Here is a 21,371-nt window from a genome sequence, read left to right as displayed (position 1 = left end):
ACCTGATCATCACCAACATGGGGACTCTATGTTCCATACCAGAGGTATACCCCTCATTGGTAAGATCTGACCATAAATTAATCTCACTGGACATCCATATCCCGTCCCCACCCCCAGCCAAGGAAACCATGGTGAAGAACTTCTCAAAAGCAAACTTCACACTTTTCAAAACTGAAGTGGAATCCTTCAAAGCCCCCGGGCCAGTGGAAAATATGGCCCAAACCGCAGAATCCTTTACAAACACATTCTATGGACACCTACAGGAATGCATGGATCGTGCTATCCCAAATAAAACCAATACTCAGTCCTCCAAAGGCAGGAGACCTGTCTGGTGGACCCCAGCCATAAATAAGCTATACAACAGAAGGAGGAAGCTACTACATGATAGAGCAAAATCCCAAAAAGTGAAGGCATCTCTGATCAGTACTAGCAAGAAACTACGATCCCTCATAAAATCATCTAAGGCCAGCTTCGAAAGAAAAATTGCACAAGATGCTAAATATAATCACAAGGCCTTCTTTAGTTATGTCAGGAACCTGGGTGGCAACTCCCAGATATGCTCTGAGTTAGTGCAAAATGACAAAAAATACACTGAACCCACAGACATTGCCAACATCCTGGCAGACAGGTTCAGTGCAAACTTCTCCCCCCTTCCCCCCCAAAAGAGCAAATGTCTATCCCAACAGAGTGTAGCCTCCCTGACATCACAGATGCACAGGTGAGAGCTGCCCTCTCCAAAGCAAAAAACACAGCATCAATGGGACCGGACGGTGTCCCAGGGTGTGTCTTACACGAGCTCCAAGAAGAACTGAACCCTCACATAAAGTCACTGTTCAATTTCAGCCTTACTACAGGATATGTACCCAAGGAATGGAGTACAGCAACAGTGGTCCCACTCCACAAAGGTGGTGCCACAATGGACCCCGGAAACTATCGCCCTATAAGCCTGACTAGCCTGGTCTGCAAAGCTATGGAGTGTATCATCATGGAACTCATAAACAAAGACATTGGGAAACTCCAAACACTGGATCCTACCCAATTCGGCTTTGTTAAGTGCAGATCTTGCCTCTTGAACCTGCTTGACTTCTTTGAAACAGTCACCAAGGCCATAGATGAAGGGAAGGTAGTCCACACAGCCTACCTAGACCTCGTAAAAGCCTTCGACACAACACCCCACTCAGGCATCATAAATAAGTTCACCAGCTTAAATATCAACCCCTATGTTACAAGATGGGTTGCAAACTGGCTCAGGGATAGAACCCACATGGTCAGAATTGCAGGTGCCATGTCAGACTCTAAACTAGTTACAAGTGGCATCCCACAGGCTCAGTCCTGGGACCTCTCTTGTTTGGTATATATTTCTCTGAGGTACAGGCTAACATGGGAGGACTATGGCTGACCAAGTTCACAGATGACTGCAAACTGGGTGCCATAACTGACTCGCCGACTGACACAAGCATCCTCCAAAAGGGTCTCACAGACACTGATAACTGGTGCCAGAGCCATGGCCTAAAGCTAAATGCCAAAAAGTGCATAGTCATCCCCTTTGAGAAAAACAAAGTGCCCACAAATTACCACATAGGTGGTAATCCATTAAGTATGGAAGAAGTAATTAGGGATTTGGGGACCCAAGCAGATAGCAATCTCTCCTTTGACAATCAAGTTGCCAAAGTGGTTAGAAAGACCTTCTATATAGCCCACCTTGTCACAAAAGGGTTCACATCTAGATCAAGAGAGGTCATTGTGCCCCTCTACTCATCACTCATCAGGCCCATAATTGAATACAATGCCCCATTTGGAAGGTACCTTACCCGATACCTGCAGCAACTGGAAAGACCCCAAAAGTACCTCACCAAGAGGATCAAGGGACTCAAACAGATGCCCTACACAGTTAGGCTAAAGAAACTCCAGCTCTACTCAGTTGCTTACCGCCTACTCAGAGGCGATCTGTGCCTGACGTATAAAGCCATGTCCAAACCAGAATTAATGGACATGCTGCACCTCAGGAAATCCAAATCCCTTAGAGCCACACGCTCCAGGGACTTAAACCTCAGCACAGAAATAAATAGGACATGCTGGAGGGACAGATTCATATCCCAGAGGCTCCCCTCACTCTGGAACAAAATCCCACTCCATGTTAGGCAGAGCCCCTCAATGACCCTCTTCAAGAGAAATCTTGACGAGTGGATGGGAGATAGCACAAGCAAAAACAAACTAAAAATCCACAAAAACAGGTAGAGGGAAGCAAGGCAGCAAACACCAACATTTTATCTGTATTAAAGAAGATTAACTTTCATCTGTCGGTGTGTGCTGCCTTGCTTCCCTCTACCTGTTTTTGTGAATTTTTGAGTGGATGGGAGATCATAGGTTTACCCCTGGGATCTCTTCTGTGTCCCTACTAGACAGAGGCACAGTAAACTAACCTTAAAAGGGCTATCTTCTGTGACCTACTATACAGAGGCACAGTCAACTAATCTAAAAGGGTGGCGAAAGCCAAACACACTCTGGCTAGGCTTATAAATGCCCTAGGGCAGATAGCCTAGTATCAACCTATGAACCTATGAATCATGTCGATTCCAGGGCTTTTGATCTACAGAGCTTCAATATAACTGTTATTGAAGGTCCTTCATTAGGACAGTTTTATGCATAATCTGAACAGTACATATAAACTATGTGTTTTTCTTAGACAAATGTTTTACATTCTTTAGTTGTATAAAACAAACATGTTATACATTGCTGTAACTGAAAACAAACAGGGAAACAAAGTGACACTGTTATTGTCTTCCAAACAAGAATAAAATTACAGAGTTGTGTGTGAAACAGCACAATATGGTAAAATACCATCTCAGAAAGAACAGTCAGAGTGACAGAAGAAGTGCTTCACTTTAAATATTTTAAGACCAGATCAACCGCAAACTGTTTCTGATAATCTGTCTCATTTTCATATAATATTCTAGACCCTGACCTCTGCAAAGACACTGCATGGCAATTCTTGGTTATCTCATGGTGCTGTCACTGTCACTCATTTATAACTTTGGGTTCATCCCTAATTTTTCTGCATTCACTTCATACCTCTTGAATTCTTTCCATAGGAATTCTGGACAAAGGCAAAAATAATGAGGGAGAAATTCCCCAAATTGGGGACAAATTTTAAATTTTCCTCTCATTTACTTAAAAAAGTTAATAAAACAACAGATTTTGAATCAACATGCATATACTGAACAATAAGAAATATGAAACTGCAATGTCTGGCATTACTAACTGACTGTGATCAAAAATTTAATGAGGGATGAGGTTAAAATATGAAGCAAAATCAGGGATGTTCTGCAAAATCTGAGGGTAAATGTAAGTTATGATTCACTCATACACTAGAAGTGCTCTCTGTTACTCCAAGTACAGACTGCTTTCCAGTTTCACATACTTCTTATATACACTCACAGCATTGGTACTGCACAACACTACATGTAATTACAGCTAAAAAGAAAGAAGTCAGCACCACCTACACATTATTAACCATTTTACCCTGCATGCTTAGTGCGGTATCATGCACAGGGTGCAATTCCCTCAGTTTTACCCTGCATACCCAGTGAACTATCATGCACAGGGTGCAATTCCCTTAGTTTTACCTCACATGATCAGTGCACTAACCTGCAGTCGGTGCATTTCACTCAGTTTTACCCTGCATTTTCAATGCACTATCATGCACAGGGTGCAATTCCCATAGATTTACCCTGTGTGCCCAGTTCACTATCATGCACAGGGTACAGTTCCCATAGTTTTACCTTGCGTGCTCAGTGCACTATCATGCAAAGGGTACAGTACCCATAGTTTTACCCTGTGTACTCAGTGCACTGTTATGCAAAGGGTGCAGTTCCCATAGTTTTACCCTGCATGCTCAGTGTACTATCATGCACAGGTGCAATTCCTTCAGTTTTACCTGCTATGTTCAGTGCACTATCCTGCAGTTCCCCCAGATTTACCCCTCCTGTTCAGTGCACTATCATGCACAGGGTGCAGTTCCCTCAGTTTTATCCTAAATGTTCAGTGCAGTCTCCTGCAAGGGGTGCAGTTCCCTCAGTTTTACCTTGCATGTTCAATTCACTGTCATGCAGTATCATGAATAGGGCAGATGAATACTAGGTAACTTTCCTTCTGGAACTTGAATGAAAACAGATATAGCCTTGTCAAAACTGAGCTGCAGGCATATCTAAAGAAATGTAAAAGCTGTGAGTGCTGAATCTAGTTATAACTTGACCTTTACTTTCCTTCTCTTTCTCTGTTTCCATATCATAAATAATTTCTAGTAAGCAATCTTCTGGCACAATCAGATTTGTGATTTTTTAAGACTGCTCTCATCCCCCACATGTAAACATTTATTCTGTTCTGCGTGATTCTGAGTTCTATGGCATTCTATAATTACAAAATCTGCCTTTGACTTGTAAAATCTGTTAACTATGGTACATTTTTAAAACACTTGCTAACCCAAAATGCAGAAACAGATTCTGAAAGCAGACACAAAAACTACCACTTAAACTGTCCATTTCCCTACCAAATGTGAGCCTTTCTAAATGAAACATGTACATTTTTTCATCTTAAAAATAATTGCCTTTTGTCTGTCTCATGCATTCTTGAGTTCTTCATAACCTTAGACCACACAACCTCATTAAAGTGACTAACCCTATTCATCCTTCACCCTTTCAGTGACAGAATACTTCCTTTTATCTTCTCTCAAGTCCATCCCTGTATATCCCAGCCTGTGTCTTCTTGTTCTTATGTTCTTTTGTATTTTGACAGATGGTACTTATTTGGATACCTTATACTCCCTTGAAATACTTAAATGCTTTTAGCATAACCCTTATTTTCCTTCTTTCTTATGATCAATTTCTGCACATCAAAGACAGAAAAATGATACTAAAGCAATCAAAAATGGAAAACAAACTTTTCCTTTCATAATCAATGAACTAAAAAAAACTAGCAATGCACACAGGCATAGTTTGAATATTGGTACTATTAGGGACAGTTTTTTTTTTTGGTAAAGTGATCTGTAGGGCTGGGATTAGGGGCAGTAGGAGGGTTAGGGATAGGGTTAACATGCATGAGTAAGGATGTATGGGGGGTGCTCTTGGGTACCCTGATATGGCATTGTGCTATCAACTGGACTGTGCATACCAGCACTCCCTAGAGCAGGAGACAAGAGAGAAGAAACAACCGCATCTTTGCAACTCCTAAGACAAGACTAAAGACAATGACATACCAGTGAGAATGGATGGATAGATGGATCTCCTGTACATATGACAATGACATACCACTGAGAATGGATGGATGGATGGATGGATGGATGGATGGATGGATCTCCTGTAAATATGACAATGACATACCACTGAGAATGGATGGATGTATGGATCTCCTGTACATATGACAATGACATACCACTGAGAATGGATGGATGGATGGATCGCCTGTACATATGGCAATGACATACCAGTGAGAATGGATGGATGCATGGATCTCTTGTACATATGACAATGACATACCAGTGAGAATGGATGGATGGATGGATCTGCTGTACATATGACAATGACATACCACTGAGAATGGATGGATCTCCTGTACAATTGGTATTCGTGTCACTGCTGTACCTGGTGAGAGAACAGGTGGAGTCCTTTAACTCCTGGATGTTTACAGAATGGGGGGGGCATTCAGTGCCTACTACTGTTTGTTCCATGTCAGTGAGAACCTTTCCATGCATAAATTTGAGAAGGTAACACAACTCAGTGCTCTGCTGTGCTGAGCTGTGTTATGTGCTGCTGCCATTAGACTAGTACAAACAGTAGCCAAGTAACAGACAATAGGTATATCACTATTAATCTTTTAAAGTTAAACTTTAAACTATTAAAGTTTGTCTGTGGGAAAACATATTCTGTGACCCCATTCAGTCACCTACTACCATTCCTACCTTATTCCAACTGCCTACACCGACGTACATTTGTTTTGTTTTTTTAACTGATATTTTGTACCTCTGAGGATAGCTCTCAACCTCCTACCTCCGGAATCAGTGACAAATGCCCCAAATCAGGGGCACTTTTTAAAATATAGGCAAGATTCATAAAGATTATCACCAAGTGTACACTACATGTACACTTAGTGTAACATTTCTGAATGAATAAACAGCAGAAGCATTTTGGTAGGGTTGTTCTTGAATTCAGAAAGTGTACACAAAGTGTAGAGGTATTGTATACTTTGTATTACCCTTTATGAATCCAGCCGTATTATTAACTTAAAAAGGTTGACAGAATAAGTAACGTGAATTAACATACATTTTCTGAAACAGAATAAGTACATAAATCTAATTATTGTCAGTATTTAAGTGTAATCCACCACCTTTTCTCCCCTAAATTAACACTTTTAGGAGGTATTAGGAGGGATAGAGCATTTTTTTTTAATTTCAGCAATGTTTATTTAGAAACATTAATTTTTTTACACATATACAGAACAGTATTGTTGACTAAGAAATTTACACATGAAAAGAAAAAGGAACATGCAAAAAAAAATCACATACTTCTATTCTTAATGAGTTAAACATTAAGTACTAACATATATCTACTGCATTCCAAATAGTCATTTTCAAAACCCATATCTCAGTATTAATTAAAAATTCCCCTGTTTAGAACTTTCTAAGCATTTTTGATTAACTTATTTTTATAATTAACATTATCAGGCATGTTTATACCACATTGCTCTTTTTTTGCTAAATATGCCACAAAACTATTTACAAAATATAAGAGAACAGACAGCTATCTTTATGTATTTTTATTTTACCTCACTATGTTTATAAAAGCAATATTTAAAATCTGTCCTTATATTTTGTCCTTTGAGCAATCCCCCCCCCCACCATTATTTTAAGCTTTGTCCAGATTTCTTGCTCTAAAAGGTTGAGAAGTATGCAGATATGCAGTAACTAATCCAAATAAATACCATAAGCAGAAGAAATAAAAATACACGGGGAAGAGAACAAAGATTACAAGCAGACCCAATATGTCTGCATTGTGTAAAAAATGTTGTCCTGTTTGACAACAAAAAAATTGTATTTGAAGACGTTTGCAAACATTCACCTGTAATAACTCAGTGACTGTAAGGACCCAAAATAGAAGAAACAACGCATTGAAAAAAGAGGGTCTAAATGGTTGAAACTAACTATTCTAATGAAACAAAAATAAATTAAACTATTGAGTGCTTTCGTCCCAAAAGAACTGGGAACTTCATCATAATATAAAGTCATACTACCCTTGCATCCCTTAAATACTCAGTACCATTATCAGAGATTATATCAATCAATTAAACCAATTATGTTAATTATATAATAAACAAAAAGTGAAAAATAGTAAAAACTATATTATGCTATATGCACGTAGAAACATACATTACCCCTGCGTCAACCATGAATTATTAGATTAAAACTACTTGAACTGTTCCCTTTCATGAAATAATCATTTAAAATTCTTATTACATAACTCAATAAAAACAACTTTTTAATAAACATGTGCCATTAAAATAGCTATCCATTAAAACATTTTGCGCCTAAAATTTACTAGCTCTATTTATTAATAGTGGCAACATGGATATTGAGTCATTTAAATCTGGAGGAAACATTGCAGCAACCCTGACCTGCCAGAAAAGTTCTTTACTATTTAATGCATTCTTCCAGTCACCCCCCCATGGATCCAAGTTAATCTGATTGATTATCCCAAACATGAACTTAATAAAATTACTACAAATAGTGGAATGTTTGAAGAGTGCATTGTTTTCTTTCCCATTTTTAATATCATTTATGTGTTTGTGGATTCTTGTTTTTAATGCATGTTCCATCTTACCTATATAAAAACTTGTACAACTCTCACATATAGACAGAAAAACTATTTTACTGGTGTTACAGTTACCCTTCAAGAAACCATCTGTAGTTTTCATTGCATCAACTAAAATTATTTCATTTTCCTTAGTTAAAAAAGAACATTGTCTACAGCTACCACAGGCTACCATGCCCTGATTCCCATTAAGGTTACTAGGTTTATTCTCAAATAATCTCTTAAGATTGGCAGTTTTTGTAATAAACAAGGGTTCAAGTCCTACAATGTTGTAAATGTCTGAATTTGCCTTGAAAATATACCAATTTTTTTCTAATAGCCTCCTTAATTTCCTTAGAATATTGATTATACTGTATAACATAGGCCTTCTCATAAATTGGTTTCTGTAAAGGACCCTTGTTGCAATCTAAACCAATGCCCAAAAGCAGCTTGTATTTGATGCCCCACTCATTATAGACTTCTCCGATAATACTATCCACTAATCTCTTAGGATAGTCCCTAGCATAAAACATGACTGCAAGTATGACCTGTTTGTTTCAAACATCCCCATGATGGGAAGCCATCCTAGCTACACAAATTGCTTGCCACGTAATCAAACTTCTTTTTTGTGTTATAGGGTGACTACTGGTATAATGCAAATAGGAATTACAGAAAGTATCCTTACGATAAATATTAGACTTGAAGCCATATTCACCATGGGAAATAAGTGTGTCTAAATAATTAATCTTAGCTGGATGATGCTTATAGGTAAATTTAAAATATTCTGTTGTATCATTAATATAGTTTACAAAATTATAAACTTATTTAAGTGTCTTTCTCTCCATGTCATTTATTTAACTATCATTACACTGAGACATATTCTCATATCTCTTGTCATCTTTAGTTTTATGTATGAAACCCAAGATGTAGGACTTGTTACTTTTTTAGTTTTGTCCATCTTTTCTAGTTTTCTCTAACTTAACTTTTACTTTAGTTCTAATATGAAAATATATTATTTTATACTGCTAGACTGTTGGTGTTATGTTAAGGCCTGTGTTATGTTAAGGCCTGATAATAATTTACTTTTTTAATGTCTTCGAACAAGTTACCACATTTATTAAACAGACTGTAAAACTTACATTGCTTATATTGCATTGTTATTTGTTTCACCCCTAATAACTTAGCTATAGGATAGCTGAAGAGATTTGACATATATCATTCTAGTACACTGAACATTACTTTTGTCAGTTTATTCATATTTGCCTCAACCAGCCTTTCATGAAAAAAGGTACTGTTGTATTGTTGGAATCTGTTCATTGCATCCCTACGTTATGTATGGGGTGTGTCACTTTAATGTTAATGAGCTAGCTACATTATTTGCATGTCAGTTAGTACACTGATCATTCAGGGAATTCAGTTGTGATCTAAACTTTATCTTCATCTCTAATTTATTATTAACCCTTCTGACATGGCATGTTGTCAATGTCTGCAGAAATATCTACCAAAACTGAACAAATACAGCTGTGGAAGTGAAGAGAACATGTCTTCTGTAAAGAGTCACCGGTTTGGTAGCTACAGAAGTATAATTTGTAGTGGAAATGTGGCTGAGATGCAGCTACCTAGAATTCTTGTACTTTAATGAAAGTTTATTCTTCACTGCAAATGGACTGGCTGAAAAATCTGAAAGTGTTTAGTATTCTACATTCCTGAATGTTGCTGAAGAAGCAGCATGTATTTAGCTTGTTAACTGTTTTTGATGAAGAGAAAAATAATTGGTGAAATTTTTCATAGATTACTGTGGACCCAAAAATAATTTGGCACTTATTAAAGTTTTTTTTTTTTTTACAAAAAACACAAAGCTGGAAAGAAACTATAGATGCCTATTTTGTGAGCGAAGAGCAGAGTAAAATACTATGAAACTAAGTGCATAGTTTTCCAATAAGAAAAAGAAGAAAATGTGATATTAACCATGATGAACGAATGTATAGGTTTTAGGGGAAATGTATGTGTCCTTATCAAAGGCTGTGGATCTATGTGGAGAAAGTGAGATCACTATACATGACAGAAAGAAGTAAATAATAACTTTCATAAGTGCACAATAAAGTGTGTAAAATAATATGGCAAAATGACAAACAAAATCCAAGATTTATATAAAAATAATGGATATTAAAAAAGAGTTGTAGCAGTACACAGTAATAAAAATGGAGTCTGGAAATATGGAACTATTGCAATTAAATGTCAAGCTTGCAGAAGTCTGTACTATAAACAATACAGGAATAGTTGACTCTGTGCGCACTGTTGAATGGGAAAGACTTCATAAAATGAAATTTGTACTGTTGAAAGGGAAATACTTCATAAAGTGAAGTTTGAAAAAGCTTCCAAGATAGGAACATAATTTAGACAGTTGGCAAGAGATACTGAAAATTAATAGATGGAGTGAATAATTTAAACTAGAAGTATGTATGTTATAAAATATTTTCTCAGAAAATACTTCTAAAGCTTTGTGTCTGGTAGTCAAGAAAGCTTTCTGTGCATTGCCCACATATTCTAGACACTGGATGGCACAATTAGGTCATTAACTGCTGACATATATAGTTCTACTAGAGGATTCTCCTAATATTTAGTTTATGTAGCTTATGGGAAGCTGGAAGCCATGAGATGAATCTACTAAGTAAAAAAAACAAAATTGCATGTATAATCAGTTACACTTACATATTTCAGATGCTGTGAAGGAGCACTGCAATGATATCCAGCATAGCAATGCTGTTTTATTTGAAGGCATAAAAACCTTCCTAGTCAGGTGTCATATAAAATAAAGATGCCAAAAACACAGCATAAACTGGCAGTTGTGTGGAAATAAGCCCACCAAAATACGATGTTAATCCTTTTAATATCAATTTTAGTTAAGAGCTTCCATCCTAGAAACTATCGACTGCATCAGAATTAAACCTTAAAAGTGTGTTTTTAAAAAGATGAGTAACCAGTCACAAAACACATTCCTAATCACATGACATTAATTTAATTGAACACAGTCACACAAAGTATGCCTTAATGTTAACTTATATGCACATTCTACATTAAATATCTATATATTCCATAATAAAAATGTTTTAATAAAATATATGTAATGTTGATATAAGTACATTAAAGATAACATTTAAAATGTTTTTTAAACAATGATGATTCAAATAATGATAGTTTGAAAAAAAACAGCAAATCTTCAACAATGTACAGCTAACAATAGCTAAATCACTTAAAAAGTCTTCAACAAATTATTCATAGCTAGAAAATATATGTAATAAATATGCTAAAAATGATAAGTAACTAATATATAGGTTCATAGGGTAGGTACTAGGCTATCGACCCATATATATGCATATGTGTATGTATGTGTACATATGTATATGTAAACCTCGGCTCTAGATGATTGTCTCTGTTGAAGTGACACCCCACCCCCATGTGAAAAAATGGGAAATGGGGTTGTGGATATATGTATATATGTGTGTGTGTGTGTGTGTGTGTGTGTGTGTGTGTGTGTGTGTGTGTGTGTGTGTGTGTGTGTATCGGTATGTACTGTGATCTCACAGTGCTATTACCACGATTCAATGATTTGTTGGGGTAAAACTCAGTGAGAATCCATTTTGACAAGCACAACCTGACAAAAACAATTAAATATAAGCAGCTTTTGCAAGGGGCAAGCTCTCCTGCATCCCCACATGAAAATGGTAAAATGTCAAAATCAAGGCATCTAATACAGAATACATGCACCACATATGCATACTGTGTTATAGCATAGCCCATTCAGAAAGAATATTACTCCCCTGTTAATGAAACTCAGAAATGTGTGCAAATGTGGGTCTTTCACGGGGGAGGTTTAAGTCCAGCTCTCTGTACATGTAGGTAAGTAGGTATTTTGATTCTAATATTTTAATATTTCAATATTGACATTTCAACACTGTGCATTTAATATTTTGACTTTCAGCATGCTACTGTTCACAAATTGTTAGGAAACTACTCATACACAACAGGATAGAATCAAAGGAATCGTATCCTCACTATCAATTACCACTGTAGAATTAATCAAGCCTTCATCCTGGGGCTACATCTTTTCTGCATCTTTTTCTCAAGTACTAAAAAGTGACTACAATGCCTGTCTCCTCTAATATTCAGTTGACTGCAAACCTGAGAGCATTATTCTTACCTCTTTCAAATTTAATTTTTAACAATGCCCACAAAAGTTGCAGTGCATGTTTTCAATATAAAACATGCCAGATTATGACATCTGGTAACTTCTCCCACCAGCTTTAGTTATTATTAATGGGAAACCACTGAAAGCTGACAAAACAGTAAGAGACCCTGGAGTAATTTAGACAATGAGATTTGATTTTGATACTCGTATATCTGTTATTATCCACAAAACGTACATCTGATCATCCATGAGGTCAACAGTTGTGTCAGGGAAGTAATTGTCCCCCTGTATACAACACTTATCATGCCATTTATATAATGCTTTACTCTGTTCTGAAACCTACTCACGCACCATCTGTTACAGTTGGAATAGGTACAAATATTCCTCAATCGAGAAAAGGAAAAGCCCTCAAAGCTTGATTTACAACCAATTATTACAGCAACTCTTTCTATTATCTTTTTTATTGCCCTTTTAAATGAGACTTATACTTGACATACATTAAAAACTTATTATACGAAACACCTTGCTTAGAATATCTCCTTGGTGACCTGAACACAAGACGAATCTCAGTCTCAATAAAAGTTAATATCAATTGTATCACTAAATGCAATAGATTCATATCTCAAAGACTCCCACACCTGTGAGATACATCTCCCTTTCAAATAATTTCAGCCCATCAAGCCATAACATCAAGAAGAAACTGTATCAATACATGGGTGTCTGTAAATCCCTTGGATCCAGGGCATCAAATTCCTTAACAGCCAACAGTCCTCAAGCTTGTTCAGCAAACCTATGAATCTATGAAACTAACAGTAGTAAAATATTCCAATACTTCATTTTTCATAACTATTGTTAAACCGCTGGTACCTTAGCTTTACAGACTCTCCAAGATTGTAATTATTTTTACAGTAAAGGAAACATTAGAACATTTTGTTCATTGTTATTTTTATTACTTTTCGTAGTTGCTAGTTACATTATGAACCTATGAGCACTGTCGTCTATGGGGCTACGTTTGTTTGTTTGTTCATTTTTGATTGTATGGCTTAATGGGCTTAATTTAATTGAGAAAGGAGGCATATCTCATAGATGTGGGAGTCTTTGTAATATGAAGTTGACCAGTAATACCCTCAGTGACATGGCTGCTCAAATAAAGAAGCAAATATACAAGGTAGAGCACATCTTTGAAAAGCTTGTTTCTCTTTATATAAGGAAGAAGGCAATAACAGGTTTGAAGGATGACTGAATAATGTAGATATTGACAAAAAACAATACGTCTGACATAGGTAAGAACGTATAGCTTACAACATTGTATGTTTCTTTCAAAACACATTCTAATTTCCAGACACAAAGCATGGGCATCTCCATCAGTAAAACAAGGGCAAGAAACACCCAGCGGGACCTTCACACAGGGAGACAAGAACATTCAGTGACATCTGTACAATGAGGATATTTGTATTAAATGCCTCTAACTCCTCTGTTGTGTAGGAAGATGAGTGACCCTCACCATTGTAAGTACCCCAGTGCTATCTCCGATGCAAGTACATACTTCCATGTACTCATAATGAGAGCTACTGCTAAGCTGTTTTATTGGCCAAATGCCAACCCCTGGGTCATCCCTTGTAGTGTCACCTCTCCTTCAAGGGATTGTGACATTGTGTGATCCACATCTACATGGTATCCACTTCAGATGCAGCATACATGCAAGTCACTAACTAGATCATAGTGAGGGTTTTATTCAGCTTTGCCTAATAACATTGGTAATATCTTGAAGGACTAGTGGGGAAGGGGCAACTGTAATTTCTCAATGTATTTAGGGGCTTTTACACTATTTTCTAGATTTTTGGTGGTGAGAATCAGAAAGCAAATACATAAAATGGGGGGCAGGCACTAGTACATGCCCGCAAGTGGGCACTCATATTGTTGCATGCATGCAATTCTCATATGAAATTAATTTTATATGACCATCATAGTGAAAGAGGAACATGAGTGAGGCATATAAGACAAAAGCTTTCTCACTAATGTTGATTAATTTGGCAGAGTAGCAAAGAGCTAGTAAAGTTAGGGAACTTTTACAAATTCTAGGACAGCACAAAGATTCACTTCTGCATATGTACATTGTTCTGTTGAACTTTTGTAGCTAAAGCCCTCAAAAATAATTTGCTGTTGATTTTATTTCTTTATAATTTTACCATGTACAGACACTCGTCATTTTTTCCCATTTCTTTTCATCTTTTCAGACTAAGAAGTGCTGATTATTTGTTTTATATTCCTGTACACTGAATTACCATACATATAACATAATGTTGCATAGAGAAAGTTTCGGAAAGGTACATTTGCAGTCCAGGGAATACTGTCATATACTACTTGTCTGTACATATCCTGTATCATCACATCAGCTGTAATGTACAATGTCACCTTTTCTTTAACTTCTTGAAACAGATTGATCTGTCTGAGATTTATGTAATGTATCTTTACAGGGTTTAGTTGTAGCCAAAGTAAATTAATGGGCTATTACATGCTAATTGCAAAACCATTTAAAGTGTTTGTTTATTTAAAGAAATATCTGATTAACTAAAAGTACAGCATAGAAATATTAATGACTAAACCAGTCTATGCAGTATTTCTCGATGCTATTTATTTGTTTTTAATATGAGCCTGCTTCCATACTACTATGCGTTTAGAATTTCCTTCCTTCAAGTAATTACTGTGATTCAGGAAATCTGTGCAGTGGATGAGAATTTACAGCTGAAAACTTAATTTTACTTCATTGTAAACAAGTCCACCCCTGGGTTAGCAATCAGGTCAGAGCAAAAGGTTGTGGGAAAAGAAATCTGGCACAAGTATATATTTATTTACAATAAAGTTTGTTAAAGCTTATTTGTGCATTCCAGTTACAGCTCAGCTTGTGATCCCATACATGCATATTGTCTTGAATAACTGCCTTTTAAGCTATTTGCATGTTATTTACTGTTTTATAATCCTCAATTATCAGCAAGTCACTGTTATGTTATTATTTGCTTATATAGTACTAATATTATCTTATTCATTCAAGTCTATTTATGAATTTGCATTGCCAGATCATAACTGAAAAAAAATATTTGCAGCTGCATTGTCTGTTATAAATAATGTAGCTGCCAAGAAGGCTAACACCAGTCAGTTACTTCTTGTTGAGATACTAAGGCTGAATGGAGTAAATTACCAGTTTGAAATATGGCACGGCTGGAGGATGGACCCAGGAGAGGGGTGGGCATTCTGTTTTTGGCGTGATTGCAGTGATATGTTAAAGGTTTAGATAGTGCCAGGTGACATATTTCTTACAGGGTAATGAGCTAATAAAGCAGCCAGTGAATGACACTAGATGCAAACCAGGGAATCATTAACAGATCAACCCACCAACCCAGAATATTGAATAAGAGGGGAAAGGGGAGAGGGAGACTGAGGGGGAGGAGGCAGAGTACTTTTCCTTAATATTGGACAATGTGGAAATAAATGCTTTTAGCAATGAATACGTGAATGAAACTAAAACAAAACAATGTATTTATACTGAGAATGGTTTCAGTGTTTTATTTATAATTTATTAACTATAAATGACAAAATGACACTTTTTAAAATTTATTTGAGAAAGTTTTATCTTATGTACTGACACCACAGGTTCCTATTTCTACTCTTTTAACTGAACTTTGTCTTTATACTAGAAAGCATAATTTTAATACCTTATATAATAATAGCAGAAATTATATGGAATATTCTGGTAACAGCCTTAAGAGAGCAATTGCATATAATCCTCCTCTTCAACCTATCATTAGAGTTTTTGAACATTTATGTGAATTTGAAATAAGGCAACATTATTAAAGAAATAAGAGAATTTATTCTAATGTAAGATTTGAAGAATCTCCCCCGGATTCATGAAGCTCGACGCAAGTCCGGCATAAGGCTTGCGCTGGCCGTGCGGCGTAGATATGGAGTAGTCGCGCCATATGCATATTAATGAAGGCACGCAGCTGCCACAGCCACGTGCATAGGAAACGTGCGCGAGTACAAGGGGCGTATCGAAGTTGCGCAGGGAGGCGTGTCAATGTCAGCTTTCGAGGAGCAACCTAAACTGCTGAATATTATATTCCGCCAGCAATAGTAATCGTACCTATCAGTGTCCATGGAGACTGAAACATCTGCAAAGCAGAGTCCCTGCGAACAGAAAATGAAGACTCAAACACAAATGCACGGTAGGGAATAACGGGTCCCTACCCATGAACAAATGACATGAAAACCGTGTGCCTGTAGTCCAACATAGTGTTGATAGCTATACCATGTGGAAGTGAAATGTATCAGATGTTAGCGCGCCGCCAGTAGGTACGTCCAGTCCAACGGAGAGGGTCACCAGCCGACCCATAATGTGAGAGAGGGAACATAGCTGTGCAGATGTGTCCATAACAAAATACATGAGGAGAAATGTAGATATAGGTAGTGACCGTATGTCTGAATCATATCCCACAAGCCATGTAATAGTCACATACAAAAGGTTTGTCCATATTTCACATACCAAATGTGATAGGAAATAGCATATGCGTGTAAACGAAACAGAAAGAGCATATAAATGAGCCATAACAACACGGACACATGTAGGCTGAAAGGAACAGTATGATCCGTACTGTCGACCAAGATTACCACCTGTCCCACTTTACGAGCGACAGTCCCTCTGTGGGCAGATGTGTCCTGACACAAACATGTAAAACTGGCAAATGTCCAGAGAATATAGGACATAATTCCTCCATAGACATCATGCAATAGTTGCATTAAACATATTTCACTGGACGTATATTACATAAATGTCAAAACAAACAGAATAAGATACCGAAATGCTACAAGAATAAGCTTAGATATAGGCAAGAATTGTAAGTTCTATCTGCCGAACTGACCGTGGGTATGTGTCAGCCTGTAAAATATGCTGTGTTCACCGCAACTGTCACAGTAGGGTTGCCACCTTTACAAATGGCCAAAGTGGGACATGTTTGGTACAGACATCAGATTGTACAGGCCGACACATACCCATGGCCAGTACAAAGGACAGAACATAACTGTTTTGCCTACAGAAAAGCGTATTCCTGTAGCATTTTAGTTGCTTATTCTGTTTCTCATAATAGTCAGGTATTTCAGATACAGAATTAACTGTTTAATGCAACTATCACATAAAATATAAGAAATATGTTTGTCCTAAACTCTCAGGACATTTGCCATGTTTACAATTACATGTCAGGACACAACTGCCCAAAGAGGGACTGTCCCTCGCAAAGTGGGACAGGTGGTAACCCTATGTCACACTGTGGCAAATTGAAAAGGTGGAAACACAACCATCGACTGTGGGGAGGCAATGTCCACAACAGTCGGACATGTGTAAGGAATAGCTTGGACACAGGAAAAGGTGCCATCCTACCAATGAGTAGAACAGGCTGGCAAAATCCGGAAGGCAGCTGTATAATCCGAACGTGTATGTGACACAGTCAAACGGGTAGTACCCGGCTACACCAACCAAGTAATGAAAGTGAAGTAAGGGCGTGTACCTATGTGCGTGAGGTATAGCATGTGGAAAGCAAACATGGCAGGGTAGTCCACACAACCATAAAGGTACCCGACACATGTAGGGTAGTCAATGTGTAACTCTGGCCGTGTCATGGGCCAACAACCAAAGTAGTGCTCTATGGGGTGTGATTAATTCGCGTGTGAGGGGTGTGTGTTTAATGGTAAATTCCTCAAAGGCGATACTTGTGTCATATACAGAAAAGGTGAACCGGAGGTGTATGAGGGGGCAGTGGGTGAAGTGGAAAGAAACACAACCTCATGTAGAAACAGCTGCAAGACAAGCAGACAGAACATAGTGTAGAACACAATCCCACAAACATATGAATATGGAAATATGCGAGACAAATGTATAGATACGGCACCATCACATACCCACAGATGGGTCCTGATGGAACTGGCCATAACAAACGCAACACACCTGGATGCATAATAGCCTACCCAGCATATCCTCCACAACACACAACCTGCCACCATACCAGAACATCCACCAAATCCAGCCGTACTTGGTCCACTGGTTTGTTGCAGAAACAACTACACGCAGTGACCCCTACGCATATGTAGTAGGTATTGTCACCCTAGGCAGTGTCAGGATTGCAAACCATGTATCCCCTGCAGGTAAAACCCCCTGCACATTTTCGTGAAGCCACAAAAATCTTCGTTATCTAACTTGTTTTGGTCTTGTCCAATTTTTGGCATATCCCTCATGGGATGACCAACTTGTGTAAATAGTAGAATGGGTATGACGACATGATGTCCAATCCCGTAGATATCTGGACACAAGTCAGAACATGCAGTGGAGGTCCATGACACTGTCCAGCCCTAAGTGGGCATGCATAACCTACCACCTAGGATAAAATACCTTCCCGTGATGCACGTGTCCAGACATGAATAGGAGGGAGAATATAATGCACACATTTGCAAAGTGGAAAACGGCATGAGGGCGAGGAAGACACTACGTAAACAGGTCAACCCTGATCAAGTGTGAGGGATACTGACTGTGTGCAGTCGTGACTGACCATACCTGTCAACCTGTGTGAGCAAGATATCTGGACAGAGCCGTGAATATAAGTGAGACAAAGGTCCAAAATCAGGGACAATCTGTAAACATATCTCTTAGAAACATAGAATTTGATAGAATAACAGTTTGCACATTGGCATTAATGTCTGGAGTATGAAGTCTGAAACCCAACTGTCTGTCAGCACGTTCTGACTGCAGTCTTTAATGCTGAGCTACTGCTGTGCCAAAACACAACAGCGTATTACAGAGGTCCGTGCCATACCACTCAACTGTCTGGATATTCGCAGAATGACTAGGGTCACCACCTGTCCCACTTTGCGAGTAACAGTCCCTCTGTAGGCAGTTGTGTCCTGTGAAAAAAATCAAGACATAGCAAATGTCCTGAGAGTTTAGGACAATGTTATTTCCTAATTTACTTTAATAGTCGCATAAAACAGTTATTTTATATATGAATCCTCAATATGTTATTAGCATACGCAATTCAAATGTTACTAGAATAAGCTATTATATGTACAAAAAAGGTTAAAGTTCTGTACTATACACGGCTGTAGGTATGTTTTGTCCTGGAAAATCTGACATCTCTACAGAACATGTCCCACTTTGGGCAGTCAAAAAGGTGGCAACCCTAAGAATGACCACAGGTTCGCCCCATAGTGTTGTTGTGTGCCTCTGACAATCTGCACCAGTGTGATAAATAGCTGAGGATTGATGTCACTAAATAATGAGAAATATCCTGAGTATCAGACTCCACAACCTGCAGAAAAGTCATGCTAATGTAAAACCTAGCATTCTATCAACGTTCTAAGCTTGTATGAGCAATCGTTAAAATGTGTCCCTAATTGTCCCCCCATTGTGTAGGTTTTGCGCAGGTTCGGTGCTCTAAGAGGTTGAGAGGTATGGTCCGTACATATTTACAGGAACAGCCCTTCACACTTGTGTAATGTACAACTGCATACCTGTAGTCACTTCATGTCCAAAAATAATAATCCCCGTATGTTGTATACAGGTAATAATCAAATGTGAATGGGAACACCCCTCACCGTGGAGCAAGGACTGTAACAACCCCACCCATAATATGTAATGCCAACAGAATAAGCTGCTGACAGGTACCCGAACACCTGTGTCTAGAAACACAGGTAAAACTTCAAAATAGGGAGATAATCCCTGTCCATATGCTTCATCTGACATTTGACCTCGGCCAGGGAAGTTCCGTGCACCAGATGGACAAGACTAAATCCAGATCACTACATGAACACCCTGACAATCAAAGACCTGTATGTGGCTGGACTATATACCTTGGTGTTCTGCATATCCTCGGAGTGATTAACAATGCAGCCGGAGTCCGCAGCAGTAGGCAATAGGGAATGTGTAATATGTAGTACCGCCTTTTTCCCAGCAGAAGAATGGATGCCTGTGTCATAGGTGAAGTGGTGAGGCGTATGTTGAAGTAGCTAAGTACTGTGGGTATGCATTTCAATGAGGGAGAACACCAATAGAATAGCGGTTCCGGTATCCGGCCAACGTGAATGCAGTCCCGGTTGACCTACGACCAATGCACATATAACTTGAAAGTGTAATGAAAACGTTCGTGCTGTACACATGTTTAAATATGTAAAGGTGAACGTGTGTTTCATAGTAGTCCATAAACTGGAATACAGATATGTAACTGTTACGGTCAGAATTATGAAAGTTCACGGAAGCGCAATTATCTATGAAACATATGTAACCCACAATAAGGATATACAAGTGCGCCTGCGGGTGTGTAATCCGCTCACAGAATAGAAAATGAATGGTGTTTTCCCCACATTCTATGTACATGGTTCATACCTGTTAACCCTGTAAAGTACGAAACCGGACAAAGCCATGACAACTACTGGTACAAATAGGGACAATCCCCAGATATTGCCTAACAAACATAGAAAGTGGATAGAATAACAGGTGTGTCACTAGCATGGATTCTCTGAAGGGTATGAAGTCGTAACCTGAAATGTTTGTCATTATTTACCAACTTCAATCTTTAATGATATGCCACTAACTTGCCAGATAGACACAAGGTTATGAAAAACGGACCAAAGATAAGAGGCAAACAGCTGTACATGCAGCGGAAATCTGTACAGTTGAAAGGTATGATATGGAGATATATATACACATATATCCACAGACATAATCCAAAGCAAATTATGAGATGAGGAATGTTTCATAGTAGTCCATAAACTGGAATACAGATATGTAACTGTTACGGTCAGAATTATGAAAGTTCACGGAAGCACAATTATCTATGAAACATATGTAACCCACAATAAGGATATACAAGTGCGCCTGCGGGTGTGTAATCCGCTCACAGAATAGAAAATGAATGGTGTTTTCCCCACGTTCTATGTACATGGCTCATACCTGTTAACCCCGTAAAGTACGAAACCGGACAAAGCCATGACAACTACTGGTACAAATAGGGACAATCCCCAGATATTGCCTAACAAACATAGAAAGTGGATAGAATAACAGGTGTGTCACTAGCATGGATTCTCTGAAGGGTATGAAGTCGTAACCTGAAATGTTTGTCATTATTTACCAACTTCAATCTTTAATGATATGCCACTAACTTGCCAGATAGACACAAGGTTATGAAAAACGGACCAAAGATAAGAGGCAAACAGCTGTACATGCAGCGGAAATCTGTACAGTTGAAAGGTATGATATGGAGATATATATACACATATATCCACAGACATAATCCAAAGCAAAT

The sequence above is a fragment of the Protopterus annectens genome, chromosome 6.part0 (assembly GCF_019279795.1).
Source record: "Protopterus annectens isolate FY-2018-M chromosome 6.part0, PAN1.0, whole genome shotgun sequence".
NCBI lineage: Eukaryota > Metazoa > Chordata > Ceratodontiformes > Protopteridae > Protopterus > Protopterus annectens.
This window is presented reverse-complemented; position numbering follows the sequence as displayed.